Raw genomic sequence first — 19,095 nt, 5'->3', positions numbered from 1 at the left:
TGTAATCGATGATTGCTATACTTACTAGTAGTACTATACATAAGTTAACGATTTATACCATACAACTGACACAATTGCGTGGCCCGGAGTCCGAGATAGAGGGCATCAGAACATGGAGGTTATTAGGTCGGAAGGAGGATAGACCGGTGGGTGAAGAGGAAAAGAGTGGATAATTGTTTACGTTTTTGGGTAGTGGAGATGATAAAAATGACAAGGATAAAATCGTAAAAAATATATATGAAAGGACTACCCTAATTTTATTGTAAAATCGTCTCAAATTGAAAATTTGAATAATCTTAGGAAATGTGCGTCCTTAGTTTAGGTGTAAATGTGTGTAATAATAATTCGGAGTACAATATTTTTGGCCGTGTAGCCGCCTTAGTTTGTTTGTGACTGACGCCAATGTCATCTAAAACCTGAATCAAAAATGTTTAGCGTCACTTAGTGAACACAAGCTCTCGTAGCTCAGTTGGTTAGAGCACCCGTTTAGTAAGCGGGAGGTCTTGAGTTCGACTCTCAACGAGAGCATTATAACTTTTTATTTGTTTTTTCTATGAGCCGTGTTTGTGTGTTTTGTCTCATTATTAGTGTATGATGTACTTATAAAGTTGGTAAATAATTTAACACAAATACGCATAAATTGCGAGTTAATGATTGTTTATCTTGTATATTCGTAAAGATTCCATAAAAAATGTACTGGAAGTATTCTTTATAAATATGCCAAATAAAAAAATGTTGGTTTAAGATGTGAGTTACTCAAGTATTAGAGCAAGTCCAATGGTAAGCTAGTTTTAACTAGCTTACCATTACCACATAATATTTTAAGCTAGTTTATTTTTGAGCTACTAATTCATTTTAATGGTTTAGCCTAAATTTTAACTAGATTGACTCATATATTAATTAATCAAACTAATTTCTATTGGTTGTATTTTTGTAGTAGGGTCATTTTAATTTCTTACTAAATTAACGAACTAGTTCTTTGTTTTTAATTTCACCCTACGTATCTTGTCAATGGTTTAGCCACTTGTTTGGAATTTTAAGAAATTGCAAGCAAGTCCCTAAGCCAAACCATTGGACTTGCTCTTGTGATGTATCTTTATATATACTAGTATTGGTGCCCGGCTTCGCCCGGGCTACCTCTACTTATCATTAATTTTTTTTTTTTCATTAAATAAAATTAGTTAAAGTTGCATAACCCATAAATTTATCATTAATATATTTTTCTATTTTTATCTTAAAATTACGGTGAAATAAATTTTGAGACAAATTCAATACTCCCGCTATTAATATTTTACTCTTGTTAATGAAACAATAGTAATAACATTTCACTACTTGCCCGTAATCATTGTTACTTTCACTACTCCCATTGTAATTATTATTCTTTCACTCTCGCCGCATTAATATTGATAATTTCACTACTCCCGCCGTAATTATTGTTACTTTCACTATTCTTTGCATTAATATTGATTATTTCACTACTCCCGTTGTTGTTTCTACCACTTTCACTAATCTCGCTAATAATATTGTTACTTTTACTATTCAAATGAGTGATTACTATCATATAACTATATCCAATGTTACTAAAATTCTTTTCTTTAAAGACGAAATTACTTTTACTACTTAGGCATGCAATTTTAAGAGGATTATATATTTATATAAATATATTACATATATGCATTAAATCAAATCGAAAGAATTATGCAATATTATATATTATGGAATCTAACTTGAAATATTTATAACCTACTTATATTATATTTTTGTATGTTAAATAATTAACATCTCTATACATCTAATATGCTATAAAGTTCAATAAAATTGCATAGATTTTAAATTTAATATATAATTTTATGATGATAATAATTAATATCATAAGTGTGCATGTTTATACTAATTAATTATTTTATTTTAAGGAAATTGACCATCTTCTATAAATATTTAGGAAAATTACCAAACATCTTTTTTCTTTTAGTCTCCTTGAAATTGACCATCTTAATTAATTATTTTATTTCAAGGAAATTGACCATCTTAATTAACTATTTTATTTTAAGGAAATTGACCATATTTTAGTCTCTTACAAATGTTTAGGAAAATTACCAAGTTTCTATATAATTTAATTTTAACCCAAACTATATAATATTTGCATTGAGATCCCTTAATCGGGTCCATCACACGGTGCTAGTGATTTAAAACTATATAGTATAATTAATTTGTATAACTTTCTTTAATTACATTGAAGTCCCTTGGTTTCTGGATTTAATATATAGTATTGATTAGGTGTTTCATCATGTAATACATTCGTAAAAGTATTTTAATTCTTCAACGGTGGTGGAATAATCAAGAAAAATAAATACTCCCTCCTATTCAGAATAACTGTCCCATTTTCCATTTTCGTCTATTCACATAACTGTCTCATTTGTCATATTTGGACATGTTTTTTTACTTTCCTATTCTTGGCTCCCCTAACCCATCATCTATATATATATATATATATATATATATATATATATATATATATATATATATATATATATATATATATATAAGAGAGTTTTTTCGAGCGATCCGAGAGCGTCCACATCATCAAAAATCAATTTAGGAAAGTATAATTTTTGATGTAAAAAATAAAGTGGAAAATCTTTTAATTATTATAATATGTATATTTCCTAAATTATATTCAAGTGATATTTCCAATTTTTAAATCAAACTTTTACATTTCATTTGGCAAAAAAATATTGCTAAAAAAATTATGAAAATAATATAATTAGCTTGGTGTTAAAAAATGCTATCATTAGAGTATAAATTTCATATTATTTGCACATATTAAAGATGATGTACTTCTTAATACGTAAAATTGTGTACTTTTTAGTATGTTTTGTCCCACATTGGAAAATAAGTAGGTGTGGTGAATATATTACATATAAATAGTAGAATTGTCTCACACTGAAAGATTAGTATAAGGTGATGTGATCCTATGATTATAAATAGGATGCATATTTGGAACTTATGTATCCAGCCAAAAATTTTTGAGTGTCATAAATATTGTTTTAAAGAGCTCTTAAGATTTTTTATCATTATCTACGATTTGATATAAAAAATAAAGTGGAAATCGTTGGGAACTACCCGGGAAAGAGTTAAGAACATGAACAAGAAAGTCAAAAAATAACTAAAGGTTTTACTAATGGTAATCTCCTGACACAATACAAAACTAAAGATTTTACTAATGGTTGTCTTCTGAATGCAGTAATAGAGCGTTAAGTGATTTCAAAGAAAAATAATATGTATTTCTTGGTATGTTATATCTTTCACATTGAAAAATAATGTAGGCATTATGAACATACTACGTCTAAATAAGTAAATTATGTATCTCACATTGAAATAATAGTATACGGTAGGGTGATTCTATAAATATAAATAGATATGTCCCATATATATACATTTTCTATATTATATTAAAGTGATGTTTATAATTTTGATATAAAAACTTTATATTTCATTTGGAAAAAAAAGTATCGTATGAAAATTATATAATTAGATCGTGACAAAAAAATGCTATCATTAGAGTGTATATTGTATTGTATTGTATTTTCTCATTATTAAATCGGGTTGATGTCAAAATAGGTGCAAAAAAAAATGGTGTACTTAGTATGTTATTTGTCCTATATTGAAAAGTAACGTAAGTGTGGTGAATATACTATGTATAAATATTAGAATTGTCCCACATCGGAAGATTATCATAAGGCATGGTGATCTTATGATTATAAATAGAAGTCATAGCCCAAAATCTTTTGATTCGCTTAAGTATTATGAGGGATAACTCTTAAAAGAGTTTGTATTACTGTCTCTACAATAATGGTTTCTAACCTAAGTTAATGTTTGGAAAATCTTTTAGTTATTATAATATATACTATGTATTTCTTATTTTATATTCAAGTAATGTTTCTAATTTTTATATAAAAACTTTTAAATTTCATTTGACAAAATAATGTAGGTAAAAAAATTATGAAAATAATATTATTAGATTCATGGTAAGAAATGCTATCGTTAGAGTATATATAGATTTCATATAATTTGCACATATTAAAGATGGTGTATTTCATAGTATGTTATATCTCCCACATTGAAAAATAATATAGGTATGATAAATATACTACATATAAAAAATAGAATTTTCCCATATCGAAATATAGCATAAGGTGGGTGATTCTATGAGCATCCTTGGAACTTAGGCATCAACCCAAAATCTTTTGAGTCGCTTAAGTATTGTCTTGTAGAGCTCTTAAAAGTTTATATCATTATATTTTCTACCTATAGATTTTATATGTCCCATATTGAAAAATAATGTAGGTGTGGTAAATATACTATGTTTAAATAATATAATTAGAATTGTGTTAAAAAATATTCTATCATTAGAGTATAGGTTCTTATCATTTGCACATATTTTAATTATGATAAAAAAAAATAGAAAACAAACGTCCATGGTAGCATGTGTAATCTATCAAAGTTCAAGTTTACCATGAGAAATTTCCAATATTATAATGATATAGTTAATAAAATTTGCATTTAAAAGAGAGATATCCGTACCAATAAAACAATAAAGGGGTATTATTTTTTAATTGTTATTTTATTGTCACGCCATCAAACTTAACGTCCATTTAACAGCCTTTACATTAGGGGGTACCATGGACAAAAAAATGGAACCTCAGGGATACTATAGGCAGATTTTTAAAAGTAGGGATAACATGGAAAATTTAACAAAATTAAGGGGTACCACGGGAAATTTCCGTATCTCAATTATGTTAAATTTTTTTTTGAAGAAAAACAACGTACAAATATTAATGAAGAGTACTCGATCATATTATTAAATTTAAATATAATTATTAGATATAATGAGCAGCAATTATCTGTATTCGGTATTCGAGATCTGGTTAGATGTCCAACTAAGTACAAAAAAGATGGAGTAATTCTGAGTATGTTATTTGTCCCACATTGAAAAATAATGCAGGTTTGATAAACATATATTACGTATAAATATTAGAATTGTCCTACATCAGAAAAAAATCCAATTTTTGTGAATATATTACTTATAAATAGTAGAATTGTTCCACATCGAAAGATTAGTATAAGGTGGGGTGATTATATGATTATAAATAAGAGTTAACCCACGTATATATTAATCTTTTTTTTTTTGAAAGAGATATTTTAATAATATGTAAACAAATCATTGGACATATAATGTAAACATTAAACGCTTATAACATTTTTTTTTTTTTTGCATTATAAATAAGCTAATTACCCCGTTGCAACGCACGGGCATTTAAACTAGTATTCAATATTTTTCATTATTTTAACTCAATTTCTTAATTTTCGTGTCATTGTCCAATTGAGACAGTTATTCCAAATAGGAGGGAGTAGTAATTAATCGATTTGTGAGAGAAGAAGAGTTGAAAGGATATAGCAAAATTCGAACACGTATATATAAGTGTAAAAAAATGCTTTTTGACGGTCTTGGCAGGCAGCTGAAGTTTTCAAGCCCCGAATTGTCAGGGACAATTAGCATTTAGCAGGTTGCATGCGGGCTGGAGATGTCTTTAGCGTTCACCATGGGTCGGATCTACTATACAAATTCTTGTTTAAGATGTTTATATTGATTTTTAACTTAAAATGGATCAAATATGGTAGATTAGACAAAGGAAAATGCATGAGGATTAAAAAATGTGTATCCTATATATATATATACTACCTTCATTCAACTCCACACTACCATTATCTATTTTGTACACTATTCATAGTTAAAACATTCAATTTCATTTTTCTCCAATACATAAGTGAAAATATATTCATGTGGGATCTTGTTTTATTCGTCTTTACGAGTACATTAAAAATATCTAACTTTTATATTTTTCGTAAATACGTAGCTAACGATATTCAGCGCGTAAAAGATGCGTTGGCAAACGTGAAAAAAGAAAGTGGTAGTATGAAGTTGAATGGAGGGAGTATATGTAAGTGAGAGTATATTTAACTTGTTCTTGTCGTTCTAAAAGAGACAGGTTTTGATTTCAGCTCATATCATTTTAGTTCAATTCAACTCATCTATACACAAATTACATGTTCTTTTTCGCTTAAAAAAACTGAACTGAATTTAATGGAGCTGAATGCCTGAATCAAACTTGAAGTGAAGTGAATAAAGCTAAATTGAAATGAAATATGCTGAAATTAAGTCCAAAAAAACAAGGTTAAATTAACTTTTATTTCAGTTTAATTCCGTTCAATTCAGTTAAATTCAATTCAATTAAACTTAGCTCCATTTATTTAAGTTCAATTCATCTCCAATTTTTTTTTTTTTAAGTTGAGCTCATATCAACTGAAAATAACAGAGACGTACATACTACTGTATCATAGATCCAATGAGAAAGCACCTTATGTTATTGACGTGTAATATTATATTTGAAACCGTACTTGGATTAGTTAAGTGGGCCAAGTATGGAAGAGGAAAAGTAAATGTGTCGGTTTGGAAAGAGTTCATGAACATTTTGATGGGCCTTATATCTCATTTGCTTGCTGGATAATAGCTGGTTCTCACCTTTTCCCATAATTCCAAAACTACACCCTACTTCCTAAGGTTAATCTCATTTTTACTCCATAAACTAGTAAATTTCTCTTAATACCATATCTCGAACCGCAAATTCTCATTTGTGACGGTTGATATCCGTCACAAGCTTGTGACAGGTTAAATAAAACCCATATGGGAGGATAAAGACAAGTCGTTTGTGATTCCCTATGCATTTTACTTTTTGTCTTATCTACCCATGTGGGTGATATTTGACACGTCACAAGCTTGTGATGGATATATCCGTCAAAAGTGAGACCTATTGATCTCGAACAAGTACGAAAATGATTTAAATAAGTTTATGATACAAATATGAAAGCGATTTAAATAAGTTTATGATGTTTGTAATAAGTCTTGAGCCCGTACTTTTAAAGATGAACGAACGAGATAAGAATTGCGAGGATATTTGATAAGCTTAGAAATTGAATCATGAGATTCTTTTTCGAAATAGAACTATATCTCGAACAATGACTGCTTAAGTTACTGGCTTATTTAACTGAAACTTAAATCAAATATCGGAAGTACTGTCTCAAATCTGTAATTTTGATCAAACCTTGACCAAACAAATGTAATATACAAATGCAAAAAACATGGTTTAACTACCATATTATAAAGCGCGTGAAAGTAATGTGAAAGATTATTGTGAAGGGAAAGACTAACATATTTTTTCCTTAGATTTAAACAAGGTCAGTTCGAACCTTGTGTAAAAAAGCATTTAGGACCTGAATGACAAACAACATATTAGGCGAAATTACTAGATTTCAGCTTAAATAATAGGAGTACTTTGACCAATCATTCTACTAATTTCATGTGTTTGGTTAATAACATATTCAGATAACATATTGACCTGAATCTACTGTTTTTGAATATGCTGCTATTAGCAGCATATTGAGTTTATATATGAAAATGACAAATTTGTCGTACAATCTGTGATGCGAAATAAATCTCAACAGAAATAGATTCGCAGGAAATGAACAAACTGAACAGATTGAACAGTCGGACGGACTGCTCTTTTTAACGATTCTGGGTTTAATTAACGGAATTGGAGATTTTTATGTGTTTTTTTGTTTGATTTGTAAATACCAAAAACAATAAAAGGGATAAGCAGGCACCAAGTTAGACCTATAACTTGATGAACGAGATTAGCTAACCAAGACCTATTGGTTCCAATCGAGTAACAATTAGGAAAGGCGTCATAATTAATCACTAGTTTTGGATCGAACGCATCAATCCGACTCAGTAATTACACAAGCCAAAATACCAAACAAGCAACAACTTTCTTTTTCTTGTTTTTCTTGTTCATTTTATTCATAACCAACCAAGGCTTTATATAGCCTGATTGAATCATCTAAGAGAAGTGAAGAGTTTGAGTAATCACTCTCCACATAATTACAACATTAAAGCTAGGAATGAAAAGTCTTAAGTTAAATGCAACAATTAAATATTAGATAAACTTAAAATCTTATTTTAACAAAAATAATCTGAAATGTTAATAAAAATGTCTAACTTGGACCGTTCCCTCCTTAAAATGTGTGACCGACCAAGAAAATCATTGACTTGAATCGATTCATTGATTTGAATCGCATCATCCGCCCTTTCTTCAAAAAGAATCGTCTCGATTCTTGTGCCTTCCAATGTCGAGATGAAATACTGGTTTGTGCCCATTATTTGCTGCCCAATTCCCACAACGACATGTAACGTGCCTGAGTCAAATATCTTGGACATTTGTCGCTGGTTCCAAAGACATATGTCGCCCTTGGATGTTTGATAGGGATGTGGTGCATCGGGGGAGGAGTAATGAATATGAATTGAGGGATAAGGGTAAAAAAATTATGCTGAAACCAATGTCCTCTCAAACGATTCGATCTATGGGCACTAAAAAAAAAAAAAGGCAACTATGTTGGTTAAGGAGCGAGAAATTGAGCAGGCCCTTAATGACGGGGAGTTAATTTATTTACTCGTCGCCGTTAGGGATGTCAGCGGGGCGGGTACAAGTGGGTACCGCCCCGCACCCGCCCCAGTTGGGGCGGGGATGGGTAGAGCTTTGACGGGTGGTGGGGCGGGTATGAAAATTGTACCCGCCATGGGTAATGGGGCGGGGATGGATTTTGCATCTTACCCACCTCATACCCGCCTACCCGCCAATCATTAAAAAAATTAATACGATTATGACAATTTTCTAAATCTTATTTACTTATAATTAAGATATAATGTTAATAATAGCTGTTTTATAATTTTTTTTTACTAATTTCTTTGATAAAAAACTAAAATTATAAACATAAATTCAAAAAAAATGGAAATTAATAGTGATTAAATCAACTTTTGCGAAAAAATTTATCGAGTAAAATTATGGTGTAGCGGGTTAATGGGTAAGCGAGGCGGGTATGGTTTTATATTTCCGTCCGTTGGGGCGGGGATGGTTTTAGAAACTTGTACCCGCCACGGGTGGTGGGGCGGGGATGGGTACGAGTTTTTCTTGGTGGGTACGGGTACGGGGGAGCCTATATCCACCACCGCCCCGCCCCAATGACATCCCTAGTTGCCGTGGAAGGGTCAGCCGGAGAGCCGAGTTCAAAAGAAGCAGGCCCTATTTCAGATTTATTGCTAGAATATAAAGACGTGTTTCCCGAAGAATTACCACCCGGCTTGCCTCCTATTCGCGGTATTGAACATTGCATTGACCTTGTTCCAGGAGCCCCGCTGCCGAATAAGGCGGCTTATCGCTGTAATCCAGAGGAAACCAAGGAGTTGCAGAGACAAATTGATGAATTGGTGAGTCGAGGGTATGTTCGAGAATTCATGAGTCCTTGCGCTGTACCGGTGTTACTTGTGCCAAAAAAGATGGGTCATGGCGTATGTGTATCGACTCCCGAGCTGTTAATAATATCACAATTAAGTACCGGTTTTCTATGCCGAGACTTGATGACATGCTAGACGAATTACATGGGTCACGAATGTTCTCAAAAATAGATTTACGGAGCGGATACCATCAAATTCGTATGCGTGAAGGAGATGAGTGGAGGACCGCCTTCAAAACTAAACACGGTTTATACGAATGGACCGTCATGCCATTTGGTCTTACCAATGCACCTAGCACTTTTATGTGTCTAATGAATAAGGTATTAAGACCATTCTTGGGTAAATTTGTTGTTGTGTACCTTGACAATATTTTGGTATATAGCAAAAATGTAGACGATCATTTACAGCATTTGCGGCTCGTATTTGAGGTGCTTCGAAACCAGAAACTCTTTGGGAAACAAGAAAATGTTCGTTTACGGTGGACATCATACTATTTTTTGGGTACGTGGTGTCGAAGGACGGTGTGTCCGTAGATAGAGGGCAAAATTGAAGCTATCAAGACATGGCCTGTTCCTACAAATGTAAGTGAGGTGCGTTATTTCCATGGTCTAGCGTCATTTTATAGACGGTTCATAAGCAATTTTAGTTTAATCATGAGTCCTATTACTAATTGCTTAAAGAAGGGGATATTTGTGTGGTCTGACGATGCTCAAAGAGCATTTGAACTGATTAAAGAACGTTTCTGCGCGGCTCCAATTCTAGCCCTGCCAGATTTTACTCACCCGTTTGAAGTCGAGTGCGATGCAAGTGGGTCGGGTATTGGGGCTGTTTTGATCCAAGGAAAGAGACCCGTTGCTTATTTTTCGGAAAAATTGGGAGGGGCTAGGTTGAACTATTGTACTTATGATAAAGAATTTTATGCGATTGTTAGAGCCCTTAGCCATTGGAGTCACTACTTGCGCCCCAACCATTTCATTTTGCATTCGGATCACGAGTCACTTAAATATATAAATGGTCCACAAAAATTGAATCCACGTCATGCTAAATGGGTCAAATTTTTGCAATCTTTTCACTTCTCTTTGAAGTATAAGAATGGCAAAAGCAACGTGGTCGCCGACGCTTTGTCTCGAAGGTATACTTTATTAACCACGCTAAGTGCTCAATTATTGGGTTTTGAAGTGCTAAAAAAATGTTATTCAAACGATGAGGATTTTGGGAAAATAATTGGCAATATAAAAGAAAGGGCAAGTGACGGGTTTTTTGTGACACCCCCATATACTAAGGAGTCTTAACCAGACCTTCCTTAGAATATAAGAGCATCACCATCTCGGTTACCCGAGGTAAGTAATCATCAAAAGTTGATAAAAGAACAATTACAGTTATTTTACAAGTGTTACAGCCAAACTACTAAAAGGAAAAGATACAACTCGTGAAGCTATATACTACTACTGCTATTACTCGTGAAAACTCATCCCTGCCGAGACTCCATCTACCATCCGAGACAACACCTGCTAAGACGAACTGCTCACCATAAGGGATCACGGCAGACACAACAGAACAAACAAGAGAAACCACACAAGGTCAGTAACTCGGACAAGATACAACAATCATTACTAACATATTACAACCACAACCAAACACACACACAATCACAACCACTCCAACCAATCTCCGTCACCGACTGTCCACTAGACCAGCCCTGCCAGTGGGGGACCGCAGCCGTTTCCACCTAAGCCCCGCTCATCATACCGAGCGATAACCCTGTCCCATTAATGTGCACATCCCTTCCCGTGGCGGGTTCCACGGAGGGCGGAACTAGGGCGTGAAGCCACTCCCGCAAGTGACTCCACTCAGCCGAGGACGCACCTCGAGAACCAAAGACAATCAATCACAGACATATGCAATACAACAACCACCAACAAAACAGCATACACCAACCGATTACCTTGTATACTCAACCACACGGTCACAACAACAATACAATAACCGACACACTAGACAATCAACAGAAACTGAGTAGGCGAACCTACCTTTAACCAAAAGCAGCGATTCCTCGATCAACCATACGACATCAACCAAGTAAGCAATCCCTAAACAAACAGTATACAAGCCTATTACTACCAATATAACCCTACAAGGAACACAAAGATAAAGATGATGACGATGACATACCTACGCAACTCTCCACGGCGTTAAGACCGCTACCCGACTCAAGCAATCCATCCTCAAAGCACTAGCATCCTCAAAGGCTCCCATGGAAGGTATTTGGTGAAGGGAAAGGAGGGAGACGACATCTAGGTCTGAAAGAAGGAGGCAGAAATGATTTGCGGTTTTGACAAAACACGATTATAAACCCTCGCTGGAAAGACGCTACTTGATCGAGTAACTAACCTACTCGATAGAGTGGCCTCTACTCGATCGAGTGCCCAAGCCACTCGATCGAGTAACCTCTACTCTATCGAGTACCACCCATCCTCATATACTAACAAAACACTAGACAACTTTGGCACGCATTCCCAAGAACCTTCAGCTGTTCCCAAAGGTCGGTCAACGGATCCCTAAAAGGGCGGGTATTACAGTCTTCTCCCCTTAAAAAGAACTTCGTCCTCGAAGTTCGACTCATCCTCCCCCAAACCACACGACAAGAACCTAAGGTCGACGTCACCATTCTCCCGACACAGGTCCATTACTCTCTAGAGGCATTATCCCCCCTATGTCATCATCATCAATTGTCCAACACACAACATGTACCAACACGACTAACTCGATTGACGATTATACCACTACGCCGAACTCTTCAAACACGCAACTACAAGACTATATTTTCACCAGCCAACAACTACCAACACAAAACGTGTCACACAACAATAAAACATGTCACACAACAATCCTATTACAAATTCACACAATACATGATCCATAATCGCACAACCCCGCTACTGTTCTTGACATACTTATCTTCTTTTTATGACTATATTCTCATGGTAAATTACTCAACTTTTACTTAAACATACAAATTACTCATCAAACACTTAAGACAATTATAACTTCATGCTAGAAATATAACAGAGACAATAACAAACATTACAAACAAACAACAAAATTATTATAATATCGGCCTTTTTATTTTGCGACATTACTCTTCCCCTCTAAAAAAAGGAAATATATATATATATATATATATATATATATATATATATATGTTACCTTACGAGGATAATTATCAAGAACCATAAGAACATGCATATATCAATTGTACATAATGTAGTTATGGAAATTTTGCGAAATAAGTAACAAGTCTTCTCGATAATAAATAAGTTATGCTCTCCTGTAGATGTTGATAATGTAAAAAGAATGCAATAAAAGAAACTTTTGTGTCACAACTACTCCCACCAAATGTCATTTATAAGTAATAAGTTGACCCAAACACGTTACTATCCTTCAATAAGCATTATAACTATCGAAATATGCAAAATAGAGACAATCAAACAATTTTATTTACGAACAGTCCCTGTAGCAGCGCTACTCGATCGAGTGTACTGGGTACTCGATCGAGTTGGCCTTACTCGATCGAGTGTCTTAACTACTCGATTGAGTAGCCCGAGATCAGAATACTCTTTAATTGACGCAAGTGGGATTAGGTGTTCGATCAAAAGAGCTTCCTAATACGTACCCTCACCCCTTACTCCAGATATCTGTGAACACCCGTGTTCATTGGCATCCACGAGAGTCATTCTAGACATAGAATGCTAAGGGTAACGATTGCTTAGTGTTCATGTCTCTACTTTGTGTCTTGACATGACACGAGGTATTCGAACGGTTCCAATTTCCCATAAAAATTGGTGGCGACTCCATACAAAAATGCAAACGCTTGTTTTGTTTTCACCAAGCGCCCCCGTGGGCGGCCCGCTGTCCACAGTTTGGCGACTCCGCTGGGGATAATACACTTGCGTGTAGCCAAGGGTGAAACTTGAACAAGGTTAGGGAATAGTTTGTACAAGACAATTGTCGGTTTTCATAACTCGGTCTTCCTAGACTGTTTAATTCGGCCTTCCTAGGCCCAACCCAACCCTTTCGACCAATCGTCCCGTCTAAACGGTCCTAATTCTTAATTGGGCCTAAGGATGGATAGCGATTGACGTCATCCATACCATGATGCTTACTCTTGTTTGTATCAAGGGCCTTCACTACTTGAGGAAATGGACTAGGAATCGGCCTTACTCTTGTTTGGCACGAGCCTCTCCACAGACTTCGGGTTTGATGGTTCGGTATGGCAACCCACCCTTTAAACCAAAACCCTTCTAAATGCACTCAGCATCCCGTTATAATGCTTGTATAAATGTGTAAACCTTACGTGATCACCATTTCTAAACAAAACCATGACGAATTTTCAAAAAAATCAAAACCGTTTTTTTTCAAACAAAATTTCGAAAAAAGACTTCCAATTAGCGCAAAATCCGGTCAAAACTCTGTCCGTTTGTCGTGTCAAAATTCGGGCCACAAGCCCATTTCAAAACCTCACTTCGAGTCCACTCCTACAACTACACTACAGTTGACTAGGACACACATTTTCAAAGACCTCGTCTTTCTTCAAAACTCACTCAACACAAGTGGCACACACCCACTTCACGAGTCAAAACTTTTCCTCTTTTAGCAAGTGTGATAGAATGGTCGATCGTGTTTTGATTCGTCACCGATCTCTTATCCAGTTTCCAAGATGCCCGGATCAAGTGATGAAGCAAACTTCAACCAACTCCAGAATAGTAATGATCGAATCCTAGCCGCGCTAGCCCAAATGCAATCTACTCAAGAACAAACCTATGACCGCCTTGAGCTCATCGAAGGCCGTATCTATGCCGTAGAGGGAAGGTTGCCCACTCTTGAGAGTGAAGTACTACGTAACTCCGATGATGAATCTAGGGATGAGAATCCTCTCATGGGGACGACTGCAGCTGAGAAAAGACTCCAATACCTAGAGGAGCAATTGATGTACCTAAAGGGGGATGACATTTATAGGGAGAACAATCACAAGTATGAAGCCGTCAATTCCAAATTGCCAACTAACTTTAGTATGACGGATATCCCTAAGTTCAAGGGGCATGAGAACCCTTTGAATCACATCCGCGCCTTCAAGGATTACATGTCTATCAAAGGCATCAAACCCGAGATGTTCTTAAGGATCTTTCCTTCATCTCTTGACACCATCCCGAAGCAATGGTTCTACACTTTAGATCACAAGAAGGTCGCTACTTGGGAAGATGCCGCAATCGAGTTCTCTAAACAATATGCGGATAATGCCGAGATCCAAGTCAACATGCGTACTCTAGAGGTTCTTACCCAAAATGACAAAGAAGGATTCACCGACTTCCTAAGTAGGTGGAGGAAGACTAGCACCCAACTAGTTGAACGCCCGGATGAGGCTACTCTTGTGGAAAAGTTTGTGGATAATCTCAAACCCATCTATGGCAATCATTTGAGATATCAAAACATCAAGACTTTCAAGGACTTAACCGTATTAGGGACACGAATTGAAGATGACATCCGTAAAGGACTCTTGTCCAAAACGGTAGGTCGAGGATATCAAGGGTCCACAAGTCGTTCATACGGCTCTACTAGTAAGACCGATGAGGTTAACCTTCTCGAGCCATCCAAGAAAACTACCCCACCAAGGAAATTCACAAACCTTGGGGATACTTACTCCAACGCTCTAAAAAGGTTAATGAAGCAAGGTAAACTCCAACCCATTGGACCTACTCCCGAACCCGAAAGGAAGTCCAAGTTTTGGGACGAGAATTCATACTGCGAATACCATAGGGGCAAAGGGCACGACACAGAAAAATGCTACAAGTTGAAACACGTGCTTCAAGATATGATTGAAGACGGTCGACTCCCAATACCGCCGGGAGGTAAGCCCAACAACACTCAGAATCCTCTTGGAGTTCTAGTGATCACAAGTGATGAATCTACCTTAGATTGCTCACACCTCATTTCTCCCATCGAAAATGAAATACATGTAATCGAGAATGAAGGGCTCTACTCTACTATCTCCCCTACCATTTCCGACTTCATCACATGGGCAAGGAGTGTAGATAGGCAAGTTTGGGAATTAGAAAACATGGTAACAACCTTACGCAATCCCAACGCAATACCCGAAGAGCGCGTGCCACTAATCTTCTCTCAAAATGCCACCATGCAAGTAGTAGTCACCGTAGTTGATAAACTAGTTGACCAAATCATACGACTAGAAGGTGATATCATGAGAATGAGGGAACTAGCTGCAGTCAATGGGGTTTGGGCCGATGACGATGAGGACGAGTATCTCATTGAAAACTCTTTAGTCAAGGAAATAGTCCAAAATGGTGAAGACCAAGATGTGGATCACCTAACTCGTTCGGGTCGCCCATACCAAAGCACTACTCAAAACGGTCCAACCAACGTCATCACACCAAATGACAACGAAGATGACCCCACTGATCATTTGCTCAAGCAATTACAGAAAACAAAGGCTGATCTTTCAGTCTGGCAACTAGTAGCAAGCTCATTTCCACATCGCCAAGCTTTACTGCAAGCTTTGGCCAAACTAAATGTAGCACATAACTCTACTCCTGAAGATATAGTCAACTTGGTCTTCCAAGAATCACCTAAGCTAAGTAATCCTATTACTTTCTCGGGCGAAGACTTGCCACCTTTTGGCGCTAGTCACAACCTTGCTCTATACATCACTGTCATTTGTCTAAAGAAGAATGTGCCAATGACCTTGGTAGATGATGGCTCCGCGGTCAACGTCATACCCCTCAAAATGGCATACAAGCTAGGCATGAAAGAGTCGGATTGGACTCCTACCAATCAAGGTGTACGTGCATATGACGGTACACGACGAAAAGTGGTAGGACTTGCTAACCTAACCATAGCCACGGGACCAATCGAACGAAAGGTTAACTTCCAAATAGTGGACATCGAAGCTTCATTCAACATACTTCTGGGAAGGCCTTGGATTCACGCTTCCAAAGCGGTAACATCCACCCTTCATCAAAAGATCAAGATCCCACTAAATGGCAAAGTAGTGACGATCACTTCGTCACCCATCAAGGCAATAATCGAGAAGCAATCAAACAATCAAGTCCTTGTGGATCCCGTATACGAACTTGGAGGCTTCCAAAGTGTAAGCGTTATAGAAAGTGAGTTGGCACCCTTATACTATAATCTAGGAAGACCGAGTTATGAAAACCGACAATTGTCTTGTACAAACTATTCCCTAACCTTGTTCAAGTTTCACCCTTGGCTACACGTAAGTGTATTATCCCCAGCGGAGTCGCCAAACTGTGGACAGCGGGCCGCCCACGGGGGCGCTTGGTGAAAACGAAACAAGCATTTGCATTTTTGTATGGAGTCGCCACCAATTTTTATGGGAAATTGGAACCGTTCGAATACCTCGTGCCATGTCAAGACACAAAGTAGAGACATGAACACTAAGCAATCGTTACCCTTAGCATTCTATGTCTAGAATGACTCTCGTGGATGCCAATGAACACGGGTGTTCACAGATATCTGGAGTAAGGGGTGAGGGTACGTATTAGGAAGCTCTTTTGATCGAACACCTAATCCCGCCCGCTTCGATAGCGGCCTCTACTAATGATTAGGGAAGTTATTCGTACTTGATATATCGTCGGCTATATGCATGCAATGCAACATCCAAGTTTTAATCCTAACATGTGAGAATTTAACTAAGTCGGTTGACAATTAATTAGCATATAATTGGGTCGAAGTAGGATTTAATGCTCATTTACATGTGAAAGCATACAAATGCGATAAAAGAAATACAATAAATATAAATTACAATAATGAAAATTACAATAATTACATTGGATTAGGCGATTTATGTCGAAAATACCTTTAAAACGGATAATTTGATAAAAAGAGATAAAAGAATAAAATAAATAAACGAACAGGAATTAGCGTGATATTACGGGTAATAGTTAGTTAATACGTAAACTAATTAAACTATGTCAAGGCAGAAACGGAGTTCAGGGACAGAACTCAGCCAGGAACAGGCGCAGCAGAGCTGCGTCTTTTGGAATAGGCGCAGCAGACGCTGCGTCTGTTCCTTGGCTCAGTTCTGGCTGTGAAGCCGTAATTGCAAGCCGTTAATGTTAATTGGTGATTTTAATGATCGATTAAATTATTTACTCGGATGAAAGTGATTAGTAGGTTATTTAACATATGAATGGGTCATAAAAACAGTAAACATGGATGAGACGGATGCAAACGGATTAATTACAAGATGGAATAATGACAGGAGTGAAAAATATATTAACAAGCTAAACAAATTAAATCAATTAATTAAGTTAGATACGACGGATTAATGATGAATATGCGATGAATACGACAAAAGACAGATGAAAACTATATCAAAGACGAATTCCAGAAACCCAATATTGATGAATTGAATCTCTACAACCCGAAATTAAATTTAATGACGAAAACCCGCAAATATGAGATTATTAGGGATTTATGTCGGATTTGTGAATTAAACATGTTAATGAATGATGATTAAAATATACATGTGAATATATGCTATCATGACGAAGAATTAACAAGCGAACAAGCAAAAGAAAGATTTTGAACACGAATTACAGAGGACAAACGAAGAAGAAAAGAAGCAGGAACTGCGGCAGCCTCACGAAGAGGCGCAGCAGGAACTGCGCTCCTTCGAAGAGGCGCAGCAGTTGCTGCGTCTTTTCTCGACGGTTATCTACTGGAAATCCGTAAAAAAACAGGTTTTAACAAAGGGTTTTAGAAATCGGTTTTTATGGTACTTTCGACGTAAACCTTACAATTGACAATACGATAAGTAAAATACAATAAATAAAAGAGGAATTTACACCCTCAGACTTACATGTTGACGAAACGAGAAGGACTAAGATATCGATTAGTGATGCTCGGCGCGAATGCAAAGAAAGTGCCCTCGTAAGAGGAAAACGATTGATTAATTAAATTGATTAAGTGTAGTTGGTCAAATTGGTCGGTCATGCAACGGAGAGGCTGGTACCCGGAAAGATCCGAGCTTACGTGGTCGAAAGTTCAAGCACGTAGGCGCCAATAAGTAAGAACAAAGTCTAGAATGCAAAGGGAGAAGAGAAGGGCGGACACTCGCGTGAGAAATATGAGGAGCGAAGGCTCCTATTTATACTAATCACGTGAAGGAACTAGGGTTTCGGAGACTCTTTGGAAGTGAATCTTGGAAAGATATGAAAAAGATACGAAAAACACGCAGAAAAGGGCCTGGGAAGAGGCGCAGCAGCCACTGCGTCTCTTGGAAGAGGCGCAGCACCTGCTGCGTCTGTTCCCAGGAGGTTTCCTCCTGCTGAAGAAAGATTTCCATGTCTGAGTTATGGTAGGACGAAAATAATCCGGTTTTCCTTAATATCTTATATGAATATTACGGGATATTATTTGCCAAAAGATAAAGTTTATGAAATATGGAATAGAAATATTCGGAACATTCCAGAACATTCTGACTCGGGATTTAACAGCTATCAGAAAATGGAGACGGTTTTAGGCCCGGACTCCGGATGTACTCTAATTACTGCCAAAACGACCGTATCGGGACGTAGATGACAACTAAGAGGTCGACATTAATATTTGAGCAATCACTTGACGATAATCTTACGAACTAGCTGCAGTCA

General features: G+C 36.3%; 1 non-coding gene across 1 annotated transcript; it reads left to right on the top strand.

Moving 5' to 3' along the window:
* The first annotated feature begins 454 nt into the window (after positions 1-454).
* On the top strand, positions 455-528 carry TRNAT-AGU (transfer RNA threonine (anticodon AGU)). Its single transcript has one exon. It is a non-coding gene; the product is annotated as a tRNA-Thr (tRNA).
* The last annotated feature ends 18,567 nt before the right edge of the window (positions 529-19,095 follow it).

This window comes from Silene latifolia, chromosome 5 (genome assembly GCF_048544455.1).
Source record: "Silene latifolia isolate original U9 population chromosome 5, ASM4854445v1, whole genome shotgun sequence".
NCBI classification, from domain to species: Eukaryota; Viridiplantae; Streptophyta; class Magnoliopsida; order Caryophyllales; family Caryophyllaceae; genus Silene; species Silene latifolia.
Note: the sequence above shows the minus strand (reverse complement) of the source record. Positions and strands in the feature narration are given on the sequence as shown.